This window comes from Thalassophryne amazonica, chromosome 7, assembly GCF_902500255.1.
Source record: "Thalassophryne amazonica chromosome 7, fThaAma1.1, whole genome shotgun sequence".
NCBI lineage: Eukaryota > Metazoa > Chordata > Actinopteri > Batrachoidiformes > Batrachoididae > Thalassophryne > Thalassophryne amazonica.
The window spans coordinates 24814418-24838682 of record NC_047109.1 but is presented as its reverse complement, the minus strand read 5'-3'; the positions used below and the strand labels follow the sequence as shown (position 1 = coordinate 24838682).

At 46.0% G+C, this 24265-nt stretch overlaps 1 long non-coding RNA gene across 1 annotated transcript; it reads right to left on the bottom strand.

The window, feature by feature from the left end:
• Positions 1–214: 214 nt before the first annotated feature.
• Positions 215–22049, bottom strand: LOC117513237. The gene is made up of 3 exons (XR_004561502.1): positions 22039–22049; positions 8398–8404; positions 215–314 (listed from the first exon to the last, which is right to left on the bottom strand). It is a non-coding gene; the product is annotated as an uncharacterized LOC117513237 (long non-coding RNA).
• Positions 22050–24265: the final 2216 nt, after the last annotated feature.

Here is a 24265-nt window from a genome sequence, read left to right as displayed (position 1 = left end):
AGTGCTTTGAGCGTCTGATGCAGATGGAAAAGCGCTATATAAATGCAGTCCCTTTACTATTTAATCATGAATCAAACAGTAGACAGGATAAAAAAAATCAGAGCAAATCATACACATACATATATTTTTTTCATAATTGTGTGAAAAATACAGTTGTATATTAATGTGCTCTATGTTGAGCCTTGTGAGTGACACCAGGTTTGCTGTTACTGATCTGTATATAAAAATATCTGGATATCTCATTGGCCCATAAACGCCGCACAAACTGTTGAAGCAAACGAGCGGCCATGTTACCACTCGCAAGCTATGTGGACCTACGGCTTTTCACAATGTCAAAAATTTTGAGTAATAACCGAGCTCATTTTCTCATTTCTTTCCTTTTGTTTTTCAGTTAATGTACCTTCATCCCTCCTAATCTATACGAGGTCTGTCCATAAAGTATAGGTCCTTTTCATTTTTTTCAAAAACTATATGGATTTCATTCATATGTTTTTACGTCAGACATGCTTGAACCCTCGTGCGCATGCGTGAGTTTTTCCACGCCTGTCGGTGACGTCATTCGCCTGTGAGCACTCCTTGTGGGAGGAGTCGTCCAGCCCCTCGTCGGAATTCCTTTGTCTGAGAAGTTGCTGAGAGACTGGCGCTTTGTTTGATCAAAATTTTTTCTAAACCTGTGAGACACATCGAACTGGACACAGTTCGAAAAATTAAGTTGGTTTTCGGTGAAAATTTTAACGGCTGATGAGAGATTTTGAGGTGATACTGTCGCTTTAAGGACTTCCCACGGAGCGAGACGTTGTGCAGCACTCCCAGGCGCCGTCGTCAGCCTGTTTCAAGCTGAAAACAAAATATTCCACTGTTAAAGGAGATTTTTTTTTATGAAAGACGTGCGGGCGGAGTGCAGCGTCGGCTCGCAGCCGCCGCGACGCTCCGCCACAGGAAAAACACCTCCGTTGGAAGCCTTAAGGACAAGTTGGAACATGTCCAGCTGTTAAACAATTTCTCAGATACTCACTACACTGAAAGCCATCAAAGCCGCCTGGATTTTACAAATGGTTATCAACACGGAGGTGTTTTTCCTGTGCCGCCGCACCGCGCCGGCTGCGTCCCGACGCACGGACCCGTCCGCACGTCTTTCATTAAAAAAATCTCCTTTAACAGTGGAATATCCGGAGAAAATGCTGAAACCGACTTCTGAAACTTCTCTGTTCTCTCACGACGTCCTGGATCAATAGAGTGTTATATGGCTGGGGGGGCCTGGCTGCCGGTTTGTTTCTGTCTTTTGGTTTTCCTCCCAGGTGGCGTGTGTTTGGGACTGAGTGGCTGTGTTGCTGAGGCTGTCAGGACCTCACCCTGATCACCTGCGACTCGTCAGGACTCACAGCTGTGGTGCATCTGGATGGATTGGAACATGTTGGCATTTAAGACTGGAGTGCACAGTGTGTATTTGCCAGAGACTCGACCTTGTGACCAGACGGGTGAGATCGTCGTCTCGGGAGCCATCTCATCAGCAGCGGATGCTGAGAACGTCCAGGTTTGATGCACAGTCTGTGAAAGAGGAGGGGGTGAGGTCTCACGCTCGTCAGCACACTTCCTGAGGTACGTTAGATTTTGTGACTAACAGTTATACAGTCAGTAAATGTGGTGTCCCTCACACCTTATTGTATTGAGCTGTTTGTTAGTCATGTATCAGCTTCCACTGCAGTGGAGTTTTGTGAACTGGATGTTCCATGCCTGCAGGTTGGGAAGCTGATCAGTAATCAAGCCAGGAAGTGTTTGCTGTTTGTACACCTTTAAGTGTTCTGTGTGTAGAGTGTGGACTCACATAATGGTTCCTTCTTTCACAGACTCGGTTGTTGCGGCCACCTGGGGGGTGTCGGCGGGGTCCTTGGGTCCGAAACAGCTTCTGGCTCCGGACCGTTAGCGCTGCTGGGAGCGCACCACGCCAGGCCGCACCTTTTTGTTATTATATTATCACTGTTATGTATTAAATTCAGTTAGCCTTTGTACCGTGCTCTGCTTATTTCATACTGGGTCCTTCAAACGCTGGTCGGTTCTCCGAGCTGCGTCCGACACATAACATAGAGCCTGAAATGTGGAGGTTTTCAGCTTGAAACAGGCTGACGACGGCGCCTGAGAGCGCTGCACGATGTCTTGCTTCATGAGAAGTCCTTAAAGCGACAGTATCACCTCAAATTCTCTCATCAGCCGTTAAAATTTTCACCGAAAACCAGCTTAATTTTTCGAACCATGTCCACTTCGATGTGTCTCACAGGTTTAGAAAATCCTATATTGGACACATTGACCTCTACAATAAACTGATCTGAGGGGTCAGGTTGAATAAGGAGAGGTGTTGGAATGCTGTCTCCGACACCGGTTCTTGCATCAACTGTACTGTCATCACTGAAATTTGACAAAAATAAATAAATAAATTGATGCGGGCTGATTTTGGCATGCGGGCAGGGATGATAAACTAATGTTTTTTATGGGGCCTAAATGCTACAAAATGGTCCTGTCAGAATGAAAAACATTTTTACTTTTTATTCAGACTTTTTGTACAGGCAAAGCATACGGTCATTAAAAAAAAAAAAACGTGAATGGACTATTTATTATTTCCAGGATTTACAAGCCCTCCCCCAATGGAGCAAATGGCCACCTTTTGTGAGCGACTTTTAACTTTTCATCCAATGACAATTATTTATTTACATTTCTGCACTTAGGGAAGACAGAAAACATCTAACTGGAAATGATGAGTGATTAGTTTTCATGTATTTACACTGATATACAAAATCCTTCATATACTGCAACACTTTTGTGGGCCAAGGACTTTGGTGAACCATTCATCCACATGAATAAAAGTGTATTTTCAATAAAGATTGAAGAATTGTCTCAAAAAACGCATTTCATTTGTTTTCATACACAGGGCCAAAATATTTCAACATATAGTGCGCTTGACATGTGACACTTGTTCTGAAAGCTGAGACTCATCTGAGCATTTTGATATGAAATATATGGGAATTATACTTGGGCTGTGTCTCACAAAACTCTTCAGGCTTCAGGCCATCAGACACAGCGGAGGCTGAAACACACAGTTCTGATGGTCTAGTCCACTGAGCATTTTGCTTTTGCATTATTAACTTTTTCAGCTTCTACCCCATTGTCTGGCAACCTTGACAGCTGCAAGTGACAAACTAGCAAAGTGGGCGTAAACTGTTACTAACCATTTTTCAGTACTTATTTATACTTTATTTAAAAACATTACTTACTTATAATTGTACATATGGAGCCCAAACGTGTCCTTTTGTCTTTTAGTACCTTACCAACTGTTTTGTCTTGGGGGGGGCATTTGTACAATTACTCATGGGATTGTTTGGGCCGTGAAGGATCCACCTGTTGTATCCTTTTTTTCAGGAGAAAGAGGGCTGTACATGTTGGCTGTATTCCAAGAAGCCTTTGAAATGGGACAGCCTAGGTGCACCACTCATGATGTAATTGGACAATGACTGCAGCCTTAGGTCCTGTTTCTACGTAGCCTTTGGGTTGGTGTTGGCATACGTGACAGTGTTTGAATCACTTCTATGTTGCAACACTTGCTTCCACCAAGCTTTCGTGTCAACTTTGAAGCCAGCATTAGATGCAAATAATGCGCCCGCACAGAGTTATAAACTCAACGTTTCACATTCAAATGCAAAATGAAATGCCGATGCTAATGCTGATGCCGACACCAAGCAAAAGGTTGGTGGAAATCGGACCTTAGAAGGGGGCAGCCCCTGAACTGGGACACAGCCAGAGTTCATCTGAACATCCAGTAATGTTTTTCTCCAGAGCAGAAATGCACAGTGCAGGTGGGAGCAGGCTCCAAGGCAGACACAGCATCCAAACAGACAATCCCAAAATCCAGAGAGTCCATAAAGCACAAGAGAATCCACAAGGAGGAATGCCATAACCTCCATATTATGTAAAACTATGGAGAGAGTTTTAGTTGATGTCCTGACCACCATAGTGGTCAGTGAACTAGACCCTCTGCAGTTTGCCTATAAGAGGGACAGAGGTACTGATGATGCCGGATTGGTCTTGTTGGACATGATCTCAAAGCAGCTTTCACTTGCTAAAGCATATGCTCGGGTTTTGTTTGTAGACTTCAGTGCAGCTTTTAATTCTATGAAATTACATATTCTTCTGAAAAGGCTGGCTGATTTAATGATGAAAAGGGCCTGATGCTCTGGATCAGAGAATTTCTGTCTTGTCGCCCTCAAAGAGTTTGTGCTAACAACATTCTGTCAGGAGAGCTCATCATAAGCACTGGCTGCCCACAGGGTAGCGTTCTTTCACCTCTGCTCTTCTCTCTTTTTACAAATGAATTTGCAGTTAATGACACAAACTTTAAACTGATTAAATACGCGGATGACATGGCCCTAGTCGGCCTGCTACAGAAGTGTGACTCCTCTGGCGAAGCCTCCTATCTCGCTCACATTAAGGCTCTTGAAGCTTGGTGTCTCGACAGCCAGCTGGAAATCAGTGTGTCTAAGACAAAGGAGCTTGTTTTTCACACAAAGCAAGAACTGACCGTGCAGCCAGTTTCACTCGATGGCCAGCTTGTTGAAATGGTTGAAACTTTTAAATATCTTGGTACAGTTCTTGATAGTCACTTGAGCTTCTTTGAAAACAATGATTTTATCTTTAAGAAATGTTCACAGCGACTCAGTCTTCTCAGAAGACTGAGTTGTCTTGGTGTTAATCCGCAGATTTTAGAGCTTGTGTATTCTGCACATATTGAGAGTATTTTAACATTTCATCTTTGTGTTTGGTTTGGTCACTTGAGTTGTAAATGTAAGGACAAATTAAATAGAATTGTAAAAATGGCGGGGAAAATTGTTGTTCCCAGAAAATTATGGGAAAACCCCAGAAGACTCTGGCCCACATTTACACTGACAGGATGAGGAGGAAAGCTGAGAGAGTCCTGGCAGACAGCTCTCATCCTCTGTCCTGTCAGTTTGAGCTCTTGAAGTCTGGGAGGCGCTACAGAGCTCCTCTGGCCAAAGGTTCTTTCAAAAAATCTTTTATACCAAATGCCGTCACCATAATGAACTCAAAAAAGTGGACCACTCCACAAATTAAACCTGAACTGCTTTACTTCTGTTTTATTTGATTTTATTAGATCTTACTGTACGTTTTATTTATCTTACTAGGTCTTATTCTATTTCTTCTTTTACTTCCATGTATTTTATGTATCTTATTTTTGTTTTATTCGTGTGTGTGTATGAATGTTTTATGACTGTTTTTTGTCTTTTTTGTGCTGGTGAGCCGAAGACAATTTTCCACATCGGTAGACAATAAAGAATTATTCTATTCTATTCTAAGAGGGACTAGAAGGAGAGAGCATATCTCACCCATATTGGCCTCTCTGTTGTGTGGGCCGCTGAAGAGGAGGTACTGCTGGCCCACCACCAACAGAGGGCGCCCTGCCTGGAGTGCGGGCTCCAGGCACTAGAGGGCGCTGCCGCATCATGGGAGTAGCCTGGGTGACAGCTGTCACCCATCACCAGACACAGCTGTTCTACTCAGCACCGAGGTATATCAGGAGGACGGCGTCTCCACCTCAGTGCCGAGATATCGCCTTGAGATAGAGGTAAACTACTCTGCAGCATATTCTGTATATTTGATAATACGTGTTACACCTTTCAGGACAGCTGACTACCGAAAGCCAATTGCTTGGATAAGTACTCACCTTCCTGTTTTAACGTGACGAGAGGTGGAGGCGGCTTCTTCCCTCTCCGTGTTACTGGGTGCAGCCGCATCCACACCTGTGTGTTTGTTGCTCTCTCTTGCCAGCAGTACCGGATCCGACGAGCGGAGGCAGTGGCCACCTGGGACTTCGGGACTTGGCGGTTCCAGTATTTCCAGGGTTCGGTGGCAGAGGAGATCTGGGTGGTTCCGGTTCGACTCGGACGGACGTCTCCTACCTTCGAGCCTGCCCACACGACACCAGCAGAATTCGGCTTAATCCCAAATTGTTGATTGTTGTATTGGTTGTGCTCGTTTCACAGCAGTAAAACTTGTTATTTACCTTCTCCATTGTCCGTTCATTTGCGCCCCCTGTTGTGGGTCCGTGTTCCTACACTTTCACAACAGGATATCTCGGCCAGCGTCATGGATCCCGAGGGGCGTCAACCGGCTGTTGAACGGCCAATGGAAGACCAAGGCGCGGCGGAGGCTTCGGGAGGGGTAATCGGTGAGTTGCAGCGGATCCTCACCGCTTTCACCTCTCGGATCGACTTAATGACCGAGCAGCACGTTCTCCTAAACCGCAGGGTGGAGGCTCTCGCCGCACAAGTGGAGGCGCGCCCTTCGGGCGCCGCTGCGGCTCTCCCTCCCGAGGACCCTGCGTGCGAAAGTAACGTTCCACTGGTCGTTCAACGGTCCCTTCCTCCGTCCCCAGAAGCATACATAAGCCCTCCAGAACCGTACGGAGGCTGTGTGGAGACATGCGCGGACTTTCTTATGCAGTGTTCGCTCGTCTTCGCTCAGCGTCCCGTGATGTACGCGACTGATGCTAGCAAAGTAGCTTATGTGATAAATCTGCTTCGCGGGGAGGCACGCGCTTGGGCTACAGCGCTCTGGGAGCAGAACTCACGGCTCCTTCATACGTACGCTGGGTTTGTACGGGAGCTCAGAACGGTGTTCGATCATCCCAACAGAGGAGAGTCCGCTTCAACCGCGCTACTGTCCATACGACAGGGACGTCGGAGCGCAGCTGCCTATGCAGTCGCCTTCCGCATCGCGGCGGCGAGATCCGGCTGGAATAGCACTGCCCTCCACGCTGCCTTTGTAAACGGACTGTCTCTGGTCCTAAAAGAGCACCTGGTGGCTAAGGACGAACCGCGGGATTTAGATGGGCTCATCGATCTAGTCATACGACTCGACAACCGGTTAGAAGAACGCCGTCGGGAACGAGGCGAAGGGCGTGGCCAGGCACGCGTCGTCCCTCTCCCTTCCGGGTCCGATCGAGCTCCGCCCTCCCCACGCTCCTCTGTTCCTGCGTTCCGTGGGGTCACAGCTCCCCCTACTGACGAAGCTAGGGACACGAGTAGGGCAACATTTAGGGCACCAGATGCACAGAGGAGATGGACCCACAGAGCGTGTCTTGGTTGTGGTTCAATGGAGCACCATGTGAGAGACTGCCCTGAGCGGTCAAACGCCAAACGCCCGCCCCTAGAGACTGGGCCAGGGGTGGGCCAAAACATTCACGTGGGACACACCCACATTGCTACACGACTCCCAGTCACAATCCTTTATGAGGATTCAACCCTGAAGGCCCCAGCACTGGTGGACACGGGCTCTGAGGGGAATCTGCTTGACAGTAGATGGGCCAGGGAGATAGGGCTCCCTCTGGTGGCTCTTACCTCGCCTGTGCAGGTTCGGGCGCTAGATGGCTCCCTACTCCCACCAATCACACATAAGACACCTCCTGTAACTCTGGTGGTGTCAGGTAACCACCGGGAGGTGATCGAGTTCTTCGTGACTCAGGCCACCTCCCGTGTGGTTTTAGGGTTTCCATGGATGCTAAAGCACAATCCCCGGATTGATTGGCCGTCCGGGGTAGTGGTTCAGTGGAGCGAAACCTGCCATCGGGAGTGTCTAGGTTCCTCGGTTCCTCCCGGCTCCCAAGCTAAGGAGGAGGTCCGAGTCCCGCCCAATCTGAAGGCGGTGCCAGCGGAGTACCATGACCTCGCTGATGTGTTCAGCAAGGATCTGGCTCTTACGCTTCCTCCTCACCGCCCGTATGATTGTGCCATTGATTTGGTTCCAGGCAGTGAGTTTCCGTCCAGTAGGCTGTACAACCTCTCACGGCCGGAGCGTGAATCAATGGAGACCTACATCCGGGACTCATTAGCTGCCGGGTTGATCCGGAATTCCACCTCTCCGATGGGTGCTGGTTTCTTTTTTGTGGGTAAAAAGGATGGCGGGCTTCGTCCATGCATTGACTATAGGGGGTTGAACGAAATCACGGTTCGCAATCGATACCCGTTGCCCCTGTTGGATTCGGTGTTCACCCCCTTGCATGGAGCCAATATCTTCACCAAACTTGATCTTAGGAATGCGTATCATTTGGTTCGGATCCGGAAGGGAGACGAATGGAAGACGGCATTTAACACCCCGTTGGGCCATTTTGAGTACCTGGTCATGCCGTTCGGTCTCACTAACACTCCCGCGACCTTCCAAGCGTTGGTAAACGATGTCCTGCGGGACTTCCTGCACCGGTTCGTCTTTGTGTATCTGGACGATATACTCATCTTTTCCCCGGATCCTGAGACTCATGTCCGGCATGTCCGTCAGGTCCTGCAGCGGTTGTTGGAGAACCGTCTGTTTGTGAAGGGCGAGAAGTGTGAGTTCCACCGCACTTCTTTGTCCTTCCTGGGGTTTATCATCTCCTCTAACTCCGTCGCCCCGGACCCGGCCAAGGTTGCGGCGGTGAGAGACTGGCCCCAACCTACAAGCCGTAGGAAGCTGCAACAGTTCCTCGGTTTTGCTAATTTTTATAGGAGGTTCATTAAGGGCTACAGTCAGGTAGTTAGCCCCCTGACAGCCCTGACCTCTCCAAAAGTTCCCTTCACCTGGTCGGACCGGTGCGAGGCCGCGTTCAAGGAGTTGAAACGGCGCTTCTCGTCTGCACCAGTTCTGGTGCAGCCCGATCCTAGCCGCCAGTTAGTGGTTGAAGTGGATGCCTCGGACTCAGGGATAGGAGCGGTGCTCTCCCAGAGCGGGAAGACCGATAAGGTCCTTCACCCGTGTGCCTATTTTTCTCGCAGGTTGACCCCCGCTGAACGGAATTATGACGTCGGCAATCGGGAACTCCTTGCTGTGAAAGAGGCCCTCGAAGAGTGGAGACATCTGTTGGAGGGAACAGCCGTGCCGTTCACGGTTTTCACTGACCATCGGAACCTGGAGTACATCAGAACCGCCAAGCGTCTGAACCCCAGGCAAGCCCGCTGGTCACTGTTCTTTGGCCGTTTTGACTTCCGGATTACCTACCGTCCCGGGACCAAGAATCAGAGATCGGATGCATTGTCCCGGGTGCACGAAGATGAGGTCAAAACGGAACCGTCGGATCCCCCGGATCCTATCATCCCGGAGTCCGCTATCGTGGCTGCCCTCACCTGGGACGTGGAGAAGACCGTCCGGGAGGCCCTGACCCGTGTCCCGGACCCCGGAAACGGACCAAAAAACAGACTATACGTCCCACCAGAGGCTAGGGCTGCAGTCCTGGACTTCTGTCACGGTTCTAAGCTCTCCTGTCACCCAGGGGTGCGAAGGACCGTGGCAGTCGTCCGGCAACGCTTCTGGTGGGCATCCCTGGAGACCGACGTCCGGGACTACGTCCAGGCCTGTACCACCTGCGCCAGGGGCAAGGCCGACCATAGGAAGACCTCAGGGCAGCTACAGCCATTGCCCGTGCCTCATCGCCCCTGGTCCCACATCGGCCTGGACTTCGTCACGGGTCTCCCGCCGTCCCAGGGAAACACCGTCGTCTTCACGATAGTGGACCGTTTCTCCAAGGCGGCCCACTTCGTGGCCCTCCCGAAGCTCCCTACGGCCCAGGAGACAGCGGACCTCCTGGTCCACCACGTCGTCCGTCTGCATGGCATACCATCAGACATCGTCTCCGATCGCGGTCCCCAGTTCACCTCACATGTCTGGAGGAGCTTCTGCCGGGAACTGGGGGCCACGGTCAGCCTCTCGTCTGGGTACCACCCCCAGACCAACGGGCAGGCAGAGCGGGCAAATCAAGAACTGGAGCAGACACTTCGCTGTGTGACAGCCGCGCACCCGACGGCCTGGAGTACCCACCTGGCCTGGATCGAGTACGCCCACAACAGCCAAGTGTCATCAGCCACCGGCCTCTCCCCGTTTGAGGTGTGCTTGGGGTATCAGCCCCCCTTGTTTCCGGTGGTTGAGGGAGAGGTCGGTGTGCCCTCGGTCCAGGCCCACCTACGGAAGTGCCGTCGGGTGTGGCGGGCCGCCCGCTCTGCCTTGTTGCAGGCCCGGACGAGGGCGAAGACACATGCAGACCGGCGGCGAGCCCCGGCCCCCAAGTACCGTCCTGGGCAGGAGGTCTGGTTGTCCACGAAGGACATTCCCCTACAGGTTGATTCTCCAAAACTGCAAGAACGGTACATCGGACCTTATAAGATCCTCAAGGTCATCAACCCCGCCGCAGTGAGGCTCCAGCTTCCGGCCTCACTGCGGATCCATCCAGTCTTCCACGTTTCCCGGATCAAGCCTCTTCACACCTCACCCCTCTGCACCCCGGGTCCGGCGCCGCCTCCTGCCCGGATCATCGACGGAGCACCGGCTTGGACTGTCCGCCGGCTCCTTGACGTCCGTCGGATGGGCCGGGGTTTTCAGTATCTGGTGGACTGGGAGGGGTACGGCCCCGAGGAGCGCTCCTGGGTGAGGAAGGGCTTCATCCTGGACCCGGCCCTCCTGGCCGACTTCTACCGACGCCATCCGGACAAGCCCGGTCGTGCGCCAGGAGGCGCCCGTTGAGGGGGGGGTCCTGTTGTGTGGGCCGCTGAAGAGGAGGTACTGCTGGCCCACCACCAACAGAGGGCGCCCTGCCTGGAGTGCGGGCTCCAGGCACTAGAGGGCGCTGCCGCATCATGGGAGTAGCCTGGGTGACAGCTGTCACCCATCACCAGACACAGCTGTTCTACTCAGCACCAAGGTATATCAGGAGGACGGCGTCTCCACCTCAGTGCCGAGATATCGCCTTGAGATAGAGGTAAACTACTCTGCAGCATATTCTGTATATTTGATAATACGTGTTACACCTTTCAGGACAGCTGACTACCAAAAGCCAATTGCTTGGATAAGTACTCACCTTCCTGTTTTAACGTGACGAGAGGTGGAGGCGGCTTCTTCCCTCTCCGTGTTACTGGGTGCAGCCGCATCCACACCTGTGTGTTTGTTGCTCTCTCTTGCCAGCAGTACCGGATCCGACGAGCGGAGGCAGTGGCCACCTGGGACTTCGGGACTTGGCGGTTCCAGTATTTCCAGGGTTCGGTGGCAGAGGAGATCTGGGTGGTTCCGGTTCGACTCGGACGGACGTCTCCTACCTTCGAGCCTGCCCACACGACACCAGCAGAATTCGGCTTAATCCCAAATTGTTGATTGTTGTATTGGTTGTGCTCGTTTCACAACAGTAAAACTTGTTATTTACCTTCTCCATTGTCCGTTCATTTGCGCCCCCTGTTGTGGGTCCGTGTTCCTACACTTTCACAACACTCTCTTCATTGGCTTCCTGTTAATTCTAGAATAGAATTTAAAATTCTTCTTCTTACTTATAAGGTTTTGAATAATCAGGTCCCATCTTATCTTAGGGACCTCATAGTACCATTTCACCCCAATAGAGCGCTTCGCTCTCAGACTGCAGGCTTACTTGTAGTTCCTAGGGTTTGTAAGAGTAGAATGGGAGGCAGAGCCTTCAGCTTTCAGGCTCCTCTCCTCTGGAACCAGCTCCCAATTCGGATCAGGGAGACAGACACCCTCTCTACTTTTAAGATTAGGCTTAAAACTTTCCTAAAAAAGCTTATAGTTAGGGCTGGATCGGGTGACCTTGAACCATCCCTTAGTTATGCTGCTATAGACTTAGACTGCTGGGGGGTTCCCATGATGCACTGAGTGTTTCTTTCTCTTTTTGCTCTGTATGCACCACTCTGCATTTAATCATTAGTGATTGATCTCTGCTGTCTTCCACAGCATGTCTTTTTCCTGGTTCTCTCCCTCAGCCCCAACCAGTCCCAGCAGAAGACTGCCCCTCCCTGAGCCTGGTTCTGCTGGAGGTTTCTTCCTGTTAAAAGGGAGTTTTTCCTTCCCACTGTTGCCAAGTGCTTGCTCACAGGGGGTCGTTTTGACCGTTGGGGTTTTTCCGTAATTATTGTATGGCCTTCCCTTACAATATAAAGCGCCTTGGGGCAACTGTTTGTTGTGATTTGGCGCTATATAAATAAAATTGATTTGATTTGATTTGATTTTCATCAGCTGCTTAGTCCAATTAAGGGTCATGGGGGGCTGGAGCCTATCCCAGCAGTCATAGAGCGCGAGGCGGGGTACACCCAGGACAGGATGCCAGTCTGTCACAGGGCCACATATAGACAAACAAACACAGTCACACCCACTCGCACACCTACGGACAATTTAAAGATTCCAATCCACCAAACCCGCATGTCTTTGGATGTGGGAGGAAACTGGAGCACCCGGAGGAAACCTACGCAAACATGGGGAGAACATTCAAACTCCACACAGAAAGGCCACAGGCGGGAATTGAACCCATGACCTTCTCGCTGTGAGGCAACAGTGCTAACCACTAAGCCACCATGCTGCAAAACAAGCAATGAGGCTAAAATCACAACCATGTTAGAACAACACTGAAAGCGGTGAGCCCTCCATGGAAAGAGGCTCTGCACTGTGCATGCGTGTGAGCATGCACAGTGAGCTCATCTGCCACTCTCACAGACTGGCACAAGAACAATCAGAAGTGTCTGCAGGGGAAAAAGAAAGGAGCAGAACCATAAGATAGAGTTACCTTCAAGGAGTGGTTACTCCCAAACAGATCAAGCACAGCCTCCAGAGTCCAGTGCCTTTTGCCAAATTGCAACTGAAATTTCACATCTAGTTTTTTATTCATCCATCCATCCATTGTCTCTACCTGCTTACTCCGATTAACGGTCATCCCAGCAGTCATAGGGCTTGAGGCAGGGTACACCCTGGACAGGACACCAGTCTATCGCAGGGCCACATATAGACAGACAAACACATTGACACCTGCACGCACACCTATGGACAATTTAAAGATTCCACTTCACATAACCTGCATGTCTTTGGATGTAAGCTGGAGTACCCAGAGAGAACCCACACAAACACAGGGAGAACATGCAAACTCCACACAGAAAGGCCACAGGTGGGAATCGATTCCATGAGCTCCTTGCTGTGAGACAACAGTGCTAACCACTAAGCCACCGCACTGCCCAGTAATTTTTTTTTTTTTTTTTTACAAAATCCTTCCCCAAAAAAATCTCCTCATCCTGTCGGTGTGTGGTCAGTCAGCTCAGGGAGGTGCAGTCATGGTATGGATCACAACAAGAGTGGGTGCTCTTGGATACAGGAAATTAGTGTAAACTTTCACTTTCAAGTCTGGGAAAAAGTAGAAAAGAGGAGAGTCAGTAACCACATTCATGACAAAATCCCTGCCAAAGGAAAAAAGAGACAGAGAGGGTGTGATGACACTGTTGTCATGGAGCTGTTTGTGTTGCTGGTAAACATAGATCTAGATTGATGGTTTAAAAAAAATCAAATGTAATTGAGTCATGGCAAAAATTCATCTGATGTTCTCTCTGCCCTTATCTGTTTGACAGTTTATGTAACATATTTACTTACGTATGTGTCTGAAACAGTGGAAATTTGTGATTTAGTAGCGGTATATTGCTGAGGAAAAAATTTGTTTGCATTTGTACATGATCAATGTCAGAAACTAAATGAACAGATTGATTTAAGCCAGCGAGCAGCCAGACACGCCTGCACTGAGAAACGTCATCCATCAACACGTACAATTGCTGTCTTTGACATGTCACAGGTAAGATGTACTCCATCACCTTCCACACACAAAGCGAGAGCGCCTTCATCTGCAGTCTGGAGCTGGAGACTTTTTTGCACCGTCACCACACTGATGCTGCTGACTGTGTAACTGAAGCAAAATGAAAAACTTTTAATAAATGAGAATTTAAAAAGAAAAAAAATATCACACTGCTTCAACATGGATTGACGATGTGCTCTCAGAGTTGTGGTTCAACCTGTCTACCACATGAGACCAATATCTGTCACAACACCTGCGGCAAAATAGTCTCCATGAATCCTTCTTGGAAATATTTACTAAATTAGAGGCTACTTGACTGGAGTCTCCACTGACAAGTGGGGCAGCAGCCATTTGAATGGTGACTACATAACACAGACATTAAATGTGACAGCAACAACATAAAAAACAACAAAAAACAGCCAATGCATCAACACTTCTAATCTGGTAAGGTCTGTTCCATTTTAAGAGTAATATGATTTTTTGCCATGATGTTACTCAGGAATACGAGGTCTGTTAGAAAAGTATCCCACGTTTTAATTTTTTTCAAAAACCTGATGGATTTGAATCATGTGTGCTTGCATGAGCAAACCTTGAACCTTCGTGCGCATGCGTGAATTTTTTCATGCCTGTCAATTGTGTCATTTGCTTGTAAGCAGCCTTTGTGTGAGGACGTGTGTGCGCTCATCGTTTTTTCATTGTGAGGAAAATGGCTGAATGACTGGAGCAGCGCGACTACATCAAATTTTGCCAGAAACTGGGCGACAGCCAGGTGGAAACCATTCAGATTATTCAGACGGCTTTCGGTGACGATGCTATGGGCATCACACAGATTAAGGAGCGGTACAACCAGTTTAAAGACGGCCGCACAACAGTGGAGAGCGAGCCACGCTCCGGTCGGCCATCAACACGCTGAAATGACCGGATCATTTCCAAAGTGAACTCTGTGGTGATGTCTCACAGGACATGTTGTGACATGCCCAGCTCTTCCACCATTCGGAAGATTCAGACGGCTTTCGGTAGCTTTTCAGTCGTGTGACTATCTGAGAAATTGTGGAAGAGCTGGGCATGTTACAGCATGTCCTGTGAGACTTCAACACAAAGGCACTTTTGTTCTGCCATCAGCTTCGTGCCAAAGCCATCGGCATGAATTTCGCTGCAACTCTTTTCATGACAAAATCTTCTGTCACAGTGGAATGTGCCGAAAAGGTGCGGATGTCCACCTCTTCCACAATTTCTCGGATAGTCACACGATGGTCCCACATCACCACAGCGTTCACTTTGGAAATGATCCGGTCATTTCAGCATGTTGATGGCCGACCTGAGTGTGGCTCGCTCTCCACCGTTGTGCGGCCATCTTTAAACCGGTTGTACCGCTTCTTAATCTGTGTGATGCCCATAGGATCGCCACCGAAAGCCATCTGAATAATCCGAATGGTTTCCACCTGGCTGTCACCCAGTTTCTGGCAAAATTTGATGCAGTCGTGCTGCTCCAGTCGTTCCGCCATTTCCTTGCAAAGAAAAAATGACGAGAGACTACACTCATCCTCACACAAAGACTGCTTACAAGCAAATGACGCAATCAACAGGCATGAAAAAACTCACGCATGTGCACGAAGGTTCAAGATTGGCTCATGCAAGCGCACGTGATTCAAATCCATCAGGTTTTTGAAAAAAATTAAAAGGTCGGGTACTTTTCTAACAGACCTCGTATACTATACAAATAGTGACTGATTTGGAGGGCAGCGTAATGGAATGTCACCCCGAGAGATCATCATTGCCCGCGGCCCGCGGGCAACGATAAACCAGTCACCATTTGTTTTATTATACATCTGTGTAGTTAATACATTTGTCTTTCCAATTGTGTGAAAAAATTGCTGTCATTTTTTATTCTTTTTATTTTTGGTTATTTTTTTTACTAGAAACAAATAATTTAAATTTACTAGAAACAAATAATTAATTTAAATTTCATTCATACATAAAAATTTCTCAAATCTATACAATTCCAGTAGAATTACATATAAATTCCACAGAATTATTGCACACAACAATCGTAACTATCATCTTGTATCATATAACACCACTAACAATAACTAGGCAATAACATAGTTAACTGGACAGTTAACAGATGTGCAATATTTATCATTTATTTCTACATGTACTAGTAATCTAGTATGCACAAGCTAACCGAACTCACTTAACTGCTTCAATGTCAATAAACCATTTAAATGTTTATGGCCTTACAAACAAAATTCAGTAAGGTACAGTAGTGTTCAGAATAATAGTAGTGCTATGTGACTAAAAAGATTAATCCAGGTTTTGAGTATATTTCTTATTGTTACATGGGAAACAAGGTACCAGTAGATTCAGTAGATTCTCACAAATCCAACAAGACCGAGCATTCATGATATGCACACTCTTAAGGCTATGAAATTGGGCTATTAGTAAAAAAAGTAGAAAAGGAGGTGTTCACAATAATAGTAACATCTGCTGTTGACGTTACAAACTCAAAACTATTGTGTTGAAACTGCTTTTTTAGCAATCCTGTGAATCACTAAACTAGTATTTAGCTGTATAACCACAGTTTTTCATGATTTCTTCACATCTGCGAGGCATTCATTTTGTTGGTTTGGAACCAAGATTTACTTGTGTGCTTGGGGTCATTGTCTTTTTGAAACACCCATTTCAAGGGCATGTCCTCTTCAGCATAAGGCAACATGACCTCTTCAAGTATTTTGACATATCCAGACTGATCCATGATACCTGGTATGCGATATATAGGCCCAACACCATAGTAGGAGAAACATGCCCATATCATGATGCTTGCACCACCATGCTTCACTGTCTTCACTGTGAACTGTGGCTTGAATTCAGAGTTTGGGGGTCATCTCACAAACTGTCTGTGGCCCTTGGACCCAAAAAGAACAATTGTATTCTCATCAGTCCACAAAATATTCCTCCATTTCTCTTTAGGCCAGTTGATGTGTTCTTTGGCAAATTGTAACCTCTTCTGCACATCTTTTATTTAACAGAGGGACTTTGCGGGGGATTCTTGCAAATAAATTAGCTTCACACAGGCGTCTTCTAACTGTCACAACACTTACAGGTAACTCCAAACTGTCTTTGATCATCCTGGAGCTGATCAATGGGTGAGCCTTTGCCATTCTGGTTATTCTTCTATCCATTTTGACGGTTGTTTTCCATTTTCTTCCACGCGTTTCTAGTTTTTTTTTGTCCATATTAAAGCATTGGAGATCATTGTAGATGAACAGCCTATATTTTTTTGCACCTGCGTATAAGTTTTCCCCTCTACAATCAACTTTTTAATCAAACTATGCTGTTCTTCTGAACAATGTCTTGAACATCCCATTTTCCTCAGGCTTTCAAAGAGAAAAGCATGTTCAACAGGTGCTGGCTTCATCCTTAAATAGGGGACACCTGATTCACACCTGTTTGTTCCAGAAAGTTGACAAACTCACTGACTGAATGCCACACTACTATTATTGTGAACACCCCTTTTTCTATTTTTTTTTTCTAATAGACCAATATCATAGCCTTAAGAGTGTGCATATCATGAATTCTTGGTCTTGTTGGATTTGTGAGACTCTACTGAATCTACTGGTACCTTGTTTCCCATGTAACAATAAGAAATATACTCAAAACCTGGATTAATCTTTTTAGTCACATAGCACTACTATTATTCTGAACACTACTGTATATCTTATATATTATATTCCATTTCTAAGGTGGAACTATGCTAGTATACTAAGGTATATTTAAATATCTAAAAAGGAAGAGTAAAATAGAAGAGTTGAAAAAAGTAGAGTAGAGCCACTTAGGTGCCTGGTCTTGAGAACCAGGGATGGTAGGTTGAAAAGCTTTTTTATCCCTTAGGAACTCTCCCTACCCACCCAAGCGGCTCAAGAAAAAAGTATATATAATAATAATAAATAATAAGACATAAGAAAGATAAGACATCATATATATATATGTTATATTTAAATATTAAGGGTAATAAACAACATATACAATAAATATGGTACTATATAATGTACAGGAGAAAGGTATTAAAACCTAAATATTAATACAGGAGAAGATTGTAGTATAGGTAATTTAGTATGTAGAATAGTAGCAAAATTAAATTATAGTGAGTAGGCTAAGCTATAAATCTGGTATTTTATTATAGAAACAGAAGCTATGATGTAATGTGTATTGGTATCTATGTAAAGTAATTCTGCTAGCATACTATAGGAAAATAAAAAGCATAATCTATATGCTATCAAATGGAAACCTAAGAACTTAGGTGCTATATGTTGATGTCTTTAAAAGAACACAAATTGATGAATCATTAAAAATCTACACCATGTAAAATAAAATTGTAAATAATGAAAATAAGCTAGTTTGTTTATGGTCTCGTGTTTGGCAATGTTTATGGTATCGTCTGCATCGCATCACCCCTGCGCATGCGTGAAACATTGTTGCCCCGTTATGACAAAATCGGCCCGCAATCACTCATAATGTTGGTGCAGAAAATGGTGCAGAATCAGTCAGTAATGTGGCTATTGTCAACTTTGGATGATTTATTGTGAAAAGTATTGCAATTATTACACGCAATTCAGCCAATCAGAACAAAGGATTTCAGTCAGATGTATAATAAATAGAAATGTTGAACACCTTAAAATTTGTTGTTTATCTACCGTATACATTTATTGTCCATTGAGAAGCTAAAACTAAACATGTTAGCTTGGTATCCCATTTTCCACGACAAGTTAAAGTGCATTGACGCTTGTATGCACTGGTATATACGTAATCTGCTGTGCTGGAGTAAACTCATTGTAAACCGTTGTAAACTGTGTGCGGCTTTGTGCAAGTGCGCAAAGAAAGATGATTAATTATTACGAAATACGTAATAATTTTATATTAATATTAATAATTACGAAATAATTATTTTATATAACACAACATAACATAACACAGTTGCATTAGTATGACAAATTTCGCAGCAGTGCGGGGGTTAAATGCATGCAAGTGAATTCTGTCTAGACTATTGAACTTGTAGAGGCATTCACTTACCTTGGCCTCTGAGGATGCGAGATGCCTGGAAAGACAGTTTTGAGTAAGTGGCTGGACAGAGGTGTTTGGCCATTCCATTATCTTTGCAGGATAATTAAATTGCTAGGGTCCTGGTGGTTCCTGTCTTACTGTATGGTTGTGAAACTTGGATGCTGACCAGTGAAATAAGCCGGCGACTAGACATCATTGGTACGAGATGTCTTTGGAGGATCACTGGTCCCCAGTGATCCTCCAAAGACATCTCGACATGCTGGAATGACTTTTTTCAAATGAGCTCTGACATAGGGAAAATGATGAAAAGTATTACTTGCACTATGATGCATCTACAACATTTAGGCCATGTGGAGCGTTTCTCTATGATTTATGCAGCAAACACCCAGACAGCAAATGGATCCGGGCCGGATGTAGTCCAACATCCGGTACCATTCCTGAAAACAAATCCGGTCCAGGCAATTTTTGCACCCTGGCCCAGATCCGGCATGGCTCCATTTTACAGTTCTGGAACAGATCTGAACCGGATCCGCAAAAGACCAGCCGTTTACAGCCCATATCTGGCACGGATCTGGGACAGATGTGGTCCGCATCACGGCACCGTGGCAGGAACATTGGGTTAGCATAACGATAAGCAATTTTATCTGCACTTTAATATAGAAATATAAATAGAATCCTTTAGCGCTTATAAACTCAGGGCTGTGAAAACTCTGCAAATCTGCGGGATGCGTGGATTTCATCATGGGATCAAGTTTTTTAAGTCAGCGGACACTGATCTGTGTGTTACAGATACAAATCAGTTTCCGCGGAACTTACCCCCGCAAGACTTGCTTGTCAATGATGATCACGATTACAGAGTGCACACTAACACCCCCCTCCCCCATGATGAAATCCGCGCATCCCAGGGAGCTGTGGGATCAATAAAGTTGATCCCACAGCGGGGAAAATCACTTGTTGCAGCACCAAGAGTCATATAGTAGTAAAGAAAAGAAAAATATTTACATTAAAGAAAGGTGACTAAAGTCTATTGTGATGTTTGCTGGTGGGTGCATAAATACTGATGTGGACAGATCATGTGAAAAATAGAATATCGTGAGTATAATTATGTATACTTGTTAATGACTGCACAGGATACATTGCACAGTTGTGCATGTAATAAAGCACAAAAGGTGATGGTAGATGTAGTTGACAGTGCAAAATCAGCTGGTGATTATGATGCTAGAAACATTTTGAGGCATTATACGTACAGTCTGACTGCAGTTGGAATAAATGGCCTGTGGAGGTGTTCCGTTTTCCATCGAGGTTGCAGCAGTCTATTACTGAAGGAGCTGCTTAAGGCTCCCACAGTCTCATGTAAGGGGTGAGAGGGGTTGTCCATCATTGATGTCAGTTTAGCTAACATCCTTCTCTCACCCAAAACCTCTCTGGGGTCCAGAATGCATTCCAGGAGAGAGCCAGATCTTCTGACTAATTTGTTGAGTCTCTTCCTGTCCCTCTCAGAACTTCTACAGCCCAAGCAGACCACAGAGTAAAGTATGGCTGATGCCACCACAGAATCATAAAAGATTTTCAGCAGTGTCCTGCACACGGCAAAGGACCTTAGTCTCCTTAGCAGGTGAAGAAGACTTTGGCTCTTCTTGTACAGGACATCTGTGTTGTGTGCCCAGTCCAGTTTGTTGTTAAGGTGAAGACCCAGGTATTTGTACTCCACAATCTCTATGTCCAAGCCCTGAATGTTCAGCGGCACAGTCTGAGGAGCCTTCCTTCTGAAGTCAATCAGCACCTCCTTTGTCTTGCTGGCGTTGATGCACAGATGGTTCTGTTCACACCAGGCCACAAAGTTGGTAATCACCTCCCTGTACTGCAGATCGGTCCCCTTCCAGGGGTGGGCAATCATGTGCCATAAAGTGCCGAGACACTGCAGGTTTTCCGTGCAACCAGTCACCTCAGCAGGTGATTTCATTAATGATCAGGTGTCTCAGCAGGTGATTTCATTGACAACCAGGTGTTTATGTTCAGAGGAGAAGCTCATCAGCAACCCACCTGCTGAGGTGAATGGTTGCATGGAAAACCTGCAGTGTCTCGGCCCTCGATGCCCACCCCTGCCTTAGACACATGTTCAATGATGGCTGCGTCATCTGAAAACTTCTGGAGATGAAAACTGTCTGTGTTGTAGCTGAAGTCTGATGTGTAAAGAGGAAGAGAGCACTGTACCTTGAGGGGCCCTCGTGTGCATACTACCACATCAGACACACAGTCGAGAAACCTCACATACTGTGGTCTGTTGGTGATGTAGTCGATGGTCCATGTGGTCAGGTGACTGTCTACTCCAGCTCCTTCCAGCTTAACCCTGAGAAGTGATGGCTGAATTGTGTTGAAGGCACTGGAGAAGTCAAGACCATGACTCTCACAGTGCTCCCAGTGCTCTCCAGATGTGACAGTGACCTGTGCAGCAGGTAGATGACAACATCTTCCACACCGATACCAGGTCGATACAAAAACTGCAAGGAGTCCATCTCATTGTTCACCAGGTGTCTGAGGTGGGTGAGAATAATCCCCTCCAAGGTTTTCATCATGTGAGGGGTTAAAGCCACTTGCCTGAAATGGCTTTAGTGTACATAAGTATGTGCAAAACGGTGTATATTTCAGTGGCAGTGGATTTGTTTCTGTGCAATATCCACAGCCACAGACATATACACAGTTTTGTGCATAGTTTTCTCTTTTTTATACTGCAATCTCTTTTTTGCTCCTACATTCTTATATATTTTTGTTTTCTTTTTAATTCACGCTCTGGACATACCTCTTTCATTTGTTTAATTTTATATTTATTTTTCTTTTCTTCTTCTGACCTTTCAAGTCTGTGCGTGGGTTACTCAGGTTTTATTTGCAGTGAAGGCCTGCACCTTACCTTTTGTTGTACTGGTTACAATGACAATATGACTCTAGATCTGGATTGCAAAATCTGATCCCAAAGCATTGCAAATTGTAAAGTTGCAAGCTGCATATTTATTTAGGCATAGATGCTTGTATTTACCCTGGCTCAAACTAAAAACAATAAATGATGCATACAGGCTTAGTTATTACAGAAAAAGTAAGCATGTTTTTGACTTGGTCGCCACAGCAAATCCAAGGTGGATTTGCATGTTGATTTGGCACAGGTTTTTCACCAGATGCCATTCCTGACGCAACTTCACATTATATGGAGAAATGCGGCAGGAGTGGGGTTTGAACCAGACACCTTTCATAATGAAACCAAGTGCACTAACGACTTGTCCACCTCAGTTTGTATTGCTTGGTAAACCCAAAATTCCACTTTTCTTTTTCAAAATCTTGTCTGGATATACAGATGGCATATACAAACAACACAAATGTGTGAGGATTATTCATGAGGGAGGGCAATGGATCTCGCAAGGCCCACACCACAATCCATATCCTTAAGGCCCATTTGTTAGTGCATGGAGGACTAAACCTGAAATGAACCCCCACTTACCCAGGAAAGAGACAGGCCTCCAACTAAACCCCAGCCATAAACACTGCTCTAAGACCGCCATGAAACCTCTCCGTCAGCAGTGTGGCACATCAAGACATGCAATAAAATGAAAAAAGTACAAGCAAAAGGAAAAGAACGTACATTCAGAGTAGGCACACATATGTTCATGAAGCCACCTGTCTTTTGACCTGCCTTTCATCCATCCAGTCATAACCCTTCCAGTACTGGGACATGTGGGGTCCACATGGTAACTGTACAAATCTGGCGTGTGCCTATGAATTCAAGGTGGATTACATGACAGAACATTGGGGAAATCTTCCCATCATTGACAGATCTGAATTGCTCTGCATATTATATAGTTGCTTAGGTGCCCCAATCCGTGTATTGATCTCCCGTTCCATCTTTTGATCTCCTCATGCGGGAGATCTATAGATGGATTCGGGTGGCATCTGAAATTTTATGGGGGTTGTACCAGACTGTCATGGTAAAGAAGGACCTGAGCCGGAAGGCGAGGTTCTCAATTTACGCTACTATCCTCACCTATCATCATGAGCTTTGGGTAATGACTGAAAGAATAAGATCATGGATACCAGTGGCAGAAATGACATTCCTCAAACAGGAATCTGTGCTTACACTATCCAGGAAGGACTTGGAGAAGAGCCGTTACTTCTTCACATCAAAAGGAGCTAGTTGAGGTGGTTCGTGCATCTAGTGAGGATGCTCCCTGGTCGTCTCCCTAAGGAGGTCTTCCAGGCACATCCAACCGGGACGGGGCCCTGGGGAAGACCAAGGGCACACTGGAGTGATTATATTTCCCAGCTGGCTTGTGAATGCTTTGAGGTCCCCCAGGAAGAGTTACAGGACTTGTCCTAGGATAGGTAGGTGTGGGATGAGCTGCTTGCTCTGCTGCCATCATGACCCGGGCCCAGAGTTGTTGTGCTTTATCTTATTTGTTATTTTGTTGTTGGCAGTATGGCCAAAGCAGATGGTCACTCCACTGAGTGTTGTCTCCTTGAAGTTTCTTCCAGTAATCAAAACACTTCAGGGACTTTTTCCTGACCTGTGTTACCAGTCCTGTGTTACCTTACTCATATTACCTTGGAGCAACTTGTGTTGTGATTTGGCACTGTATAAATAAATTGAATTGAACTGTGTTAAGCTCAAACAACAGTTTGCTTACCACATAAAACTACCTGGTGGGGTTCAGCAGGCACAAAAAACTCTTACAAGTGCAAAAGCCCATGCTTTTGGCCCACCACTCTGCTTGCACATACACTTATGTTGCTATTTTTTTTTAATTCAGTGGATTTACACTTGTCTATCTCAAAAACAAACAAACAAACAAACCAAAAACAATGGCCACCAATTCAAGCAACCTCCAGGAGTGGATATTAAGATGGTGCTGTGCAGCCACTACTCTCCACTTTGTGGAGACACAATGTCCACACTAAACCCTTCAAAATTAGTGCATTACTTTAAAACTAAATCATATATCTGATATTTTCAGTTTATAAAACTTCAGAAGTGACATTAATTTAAATAACTTGTCCAAAATTAGTTTGGTTAAAATTTTAACAATAAGTTAAAACTGTATGCCTCTGGATGACTTGGGTGATATTGCCAGCGAGTCAGTATGGGTCAAAAGAAATTAGCCTTTTTTCTTTTCTGTGATTTCTTTTCTTTCAATTATATACGCAGCGTCCAGTGCAGCGCGCGTGGCAGCTGCTAGAACAAAGAACAGTGTCCGGCTGTGAACACAGCGGGTGGATCATCACGACACAGTTCGTGCTCTTGCGTGCGTCTCAGGCATGCTCGTGTCAGTGCACCTTTAGCATCAAATTATGCAACACTCCTGAGATGCCATGTTAATGTTCGACCATTACCATCCTGTTAGTGATGCTAGCGAGTTTTCAAGACCTGTGAACAATTAAATCCAGCGTGCTTTAAGTCCTCATCCACCACAAAATGTATCTTTTGTAGCACTTTATAAATGCTCACAATGGAGGCGCTCAGCTCACGTTATGTTAAGTGCAGTTATGGACTGTAACTGGATTAAAGGTATGTAATTTAGAAGGAGCTTG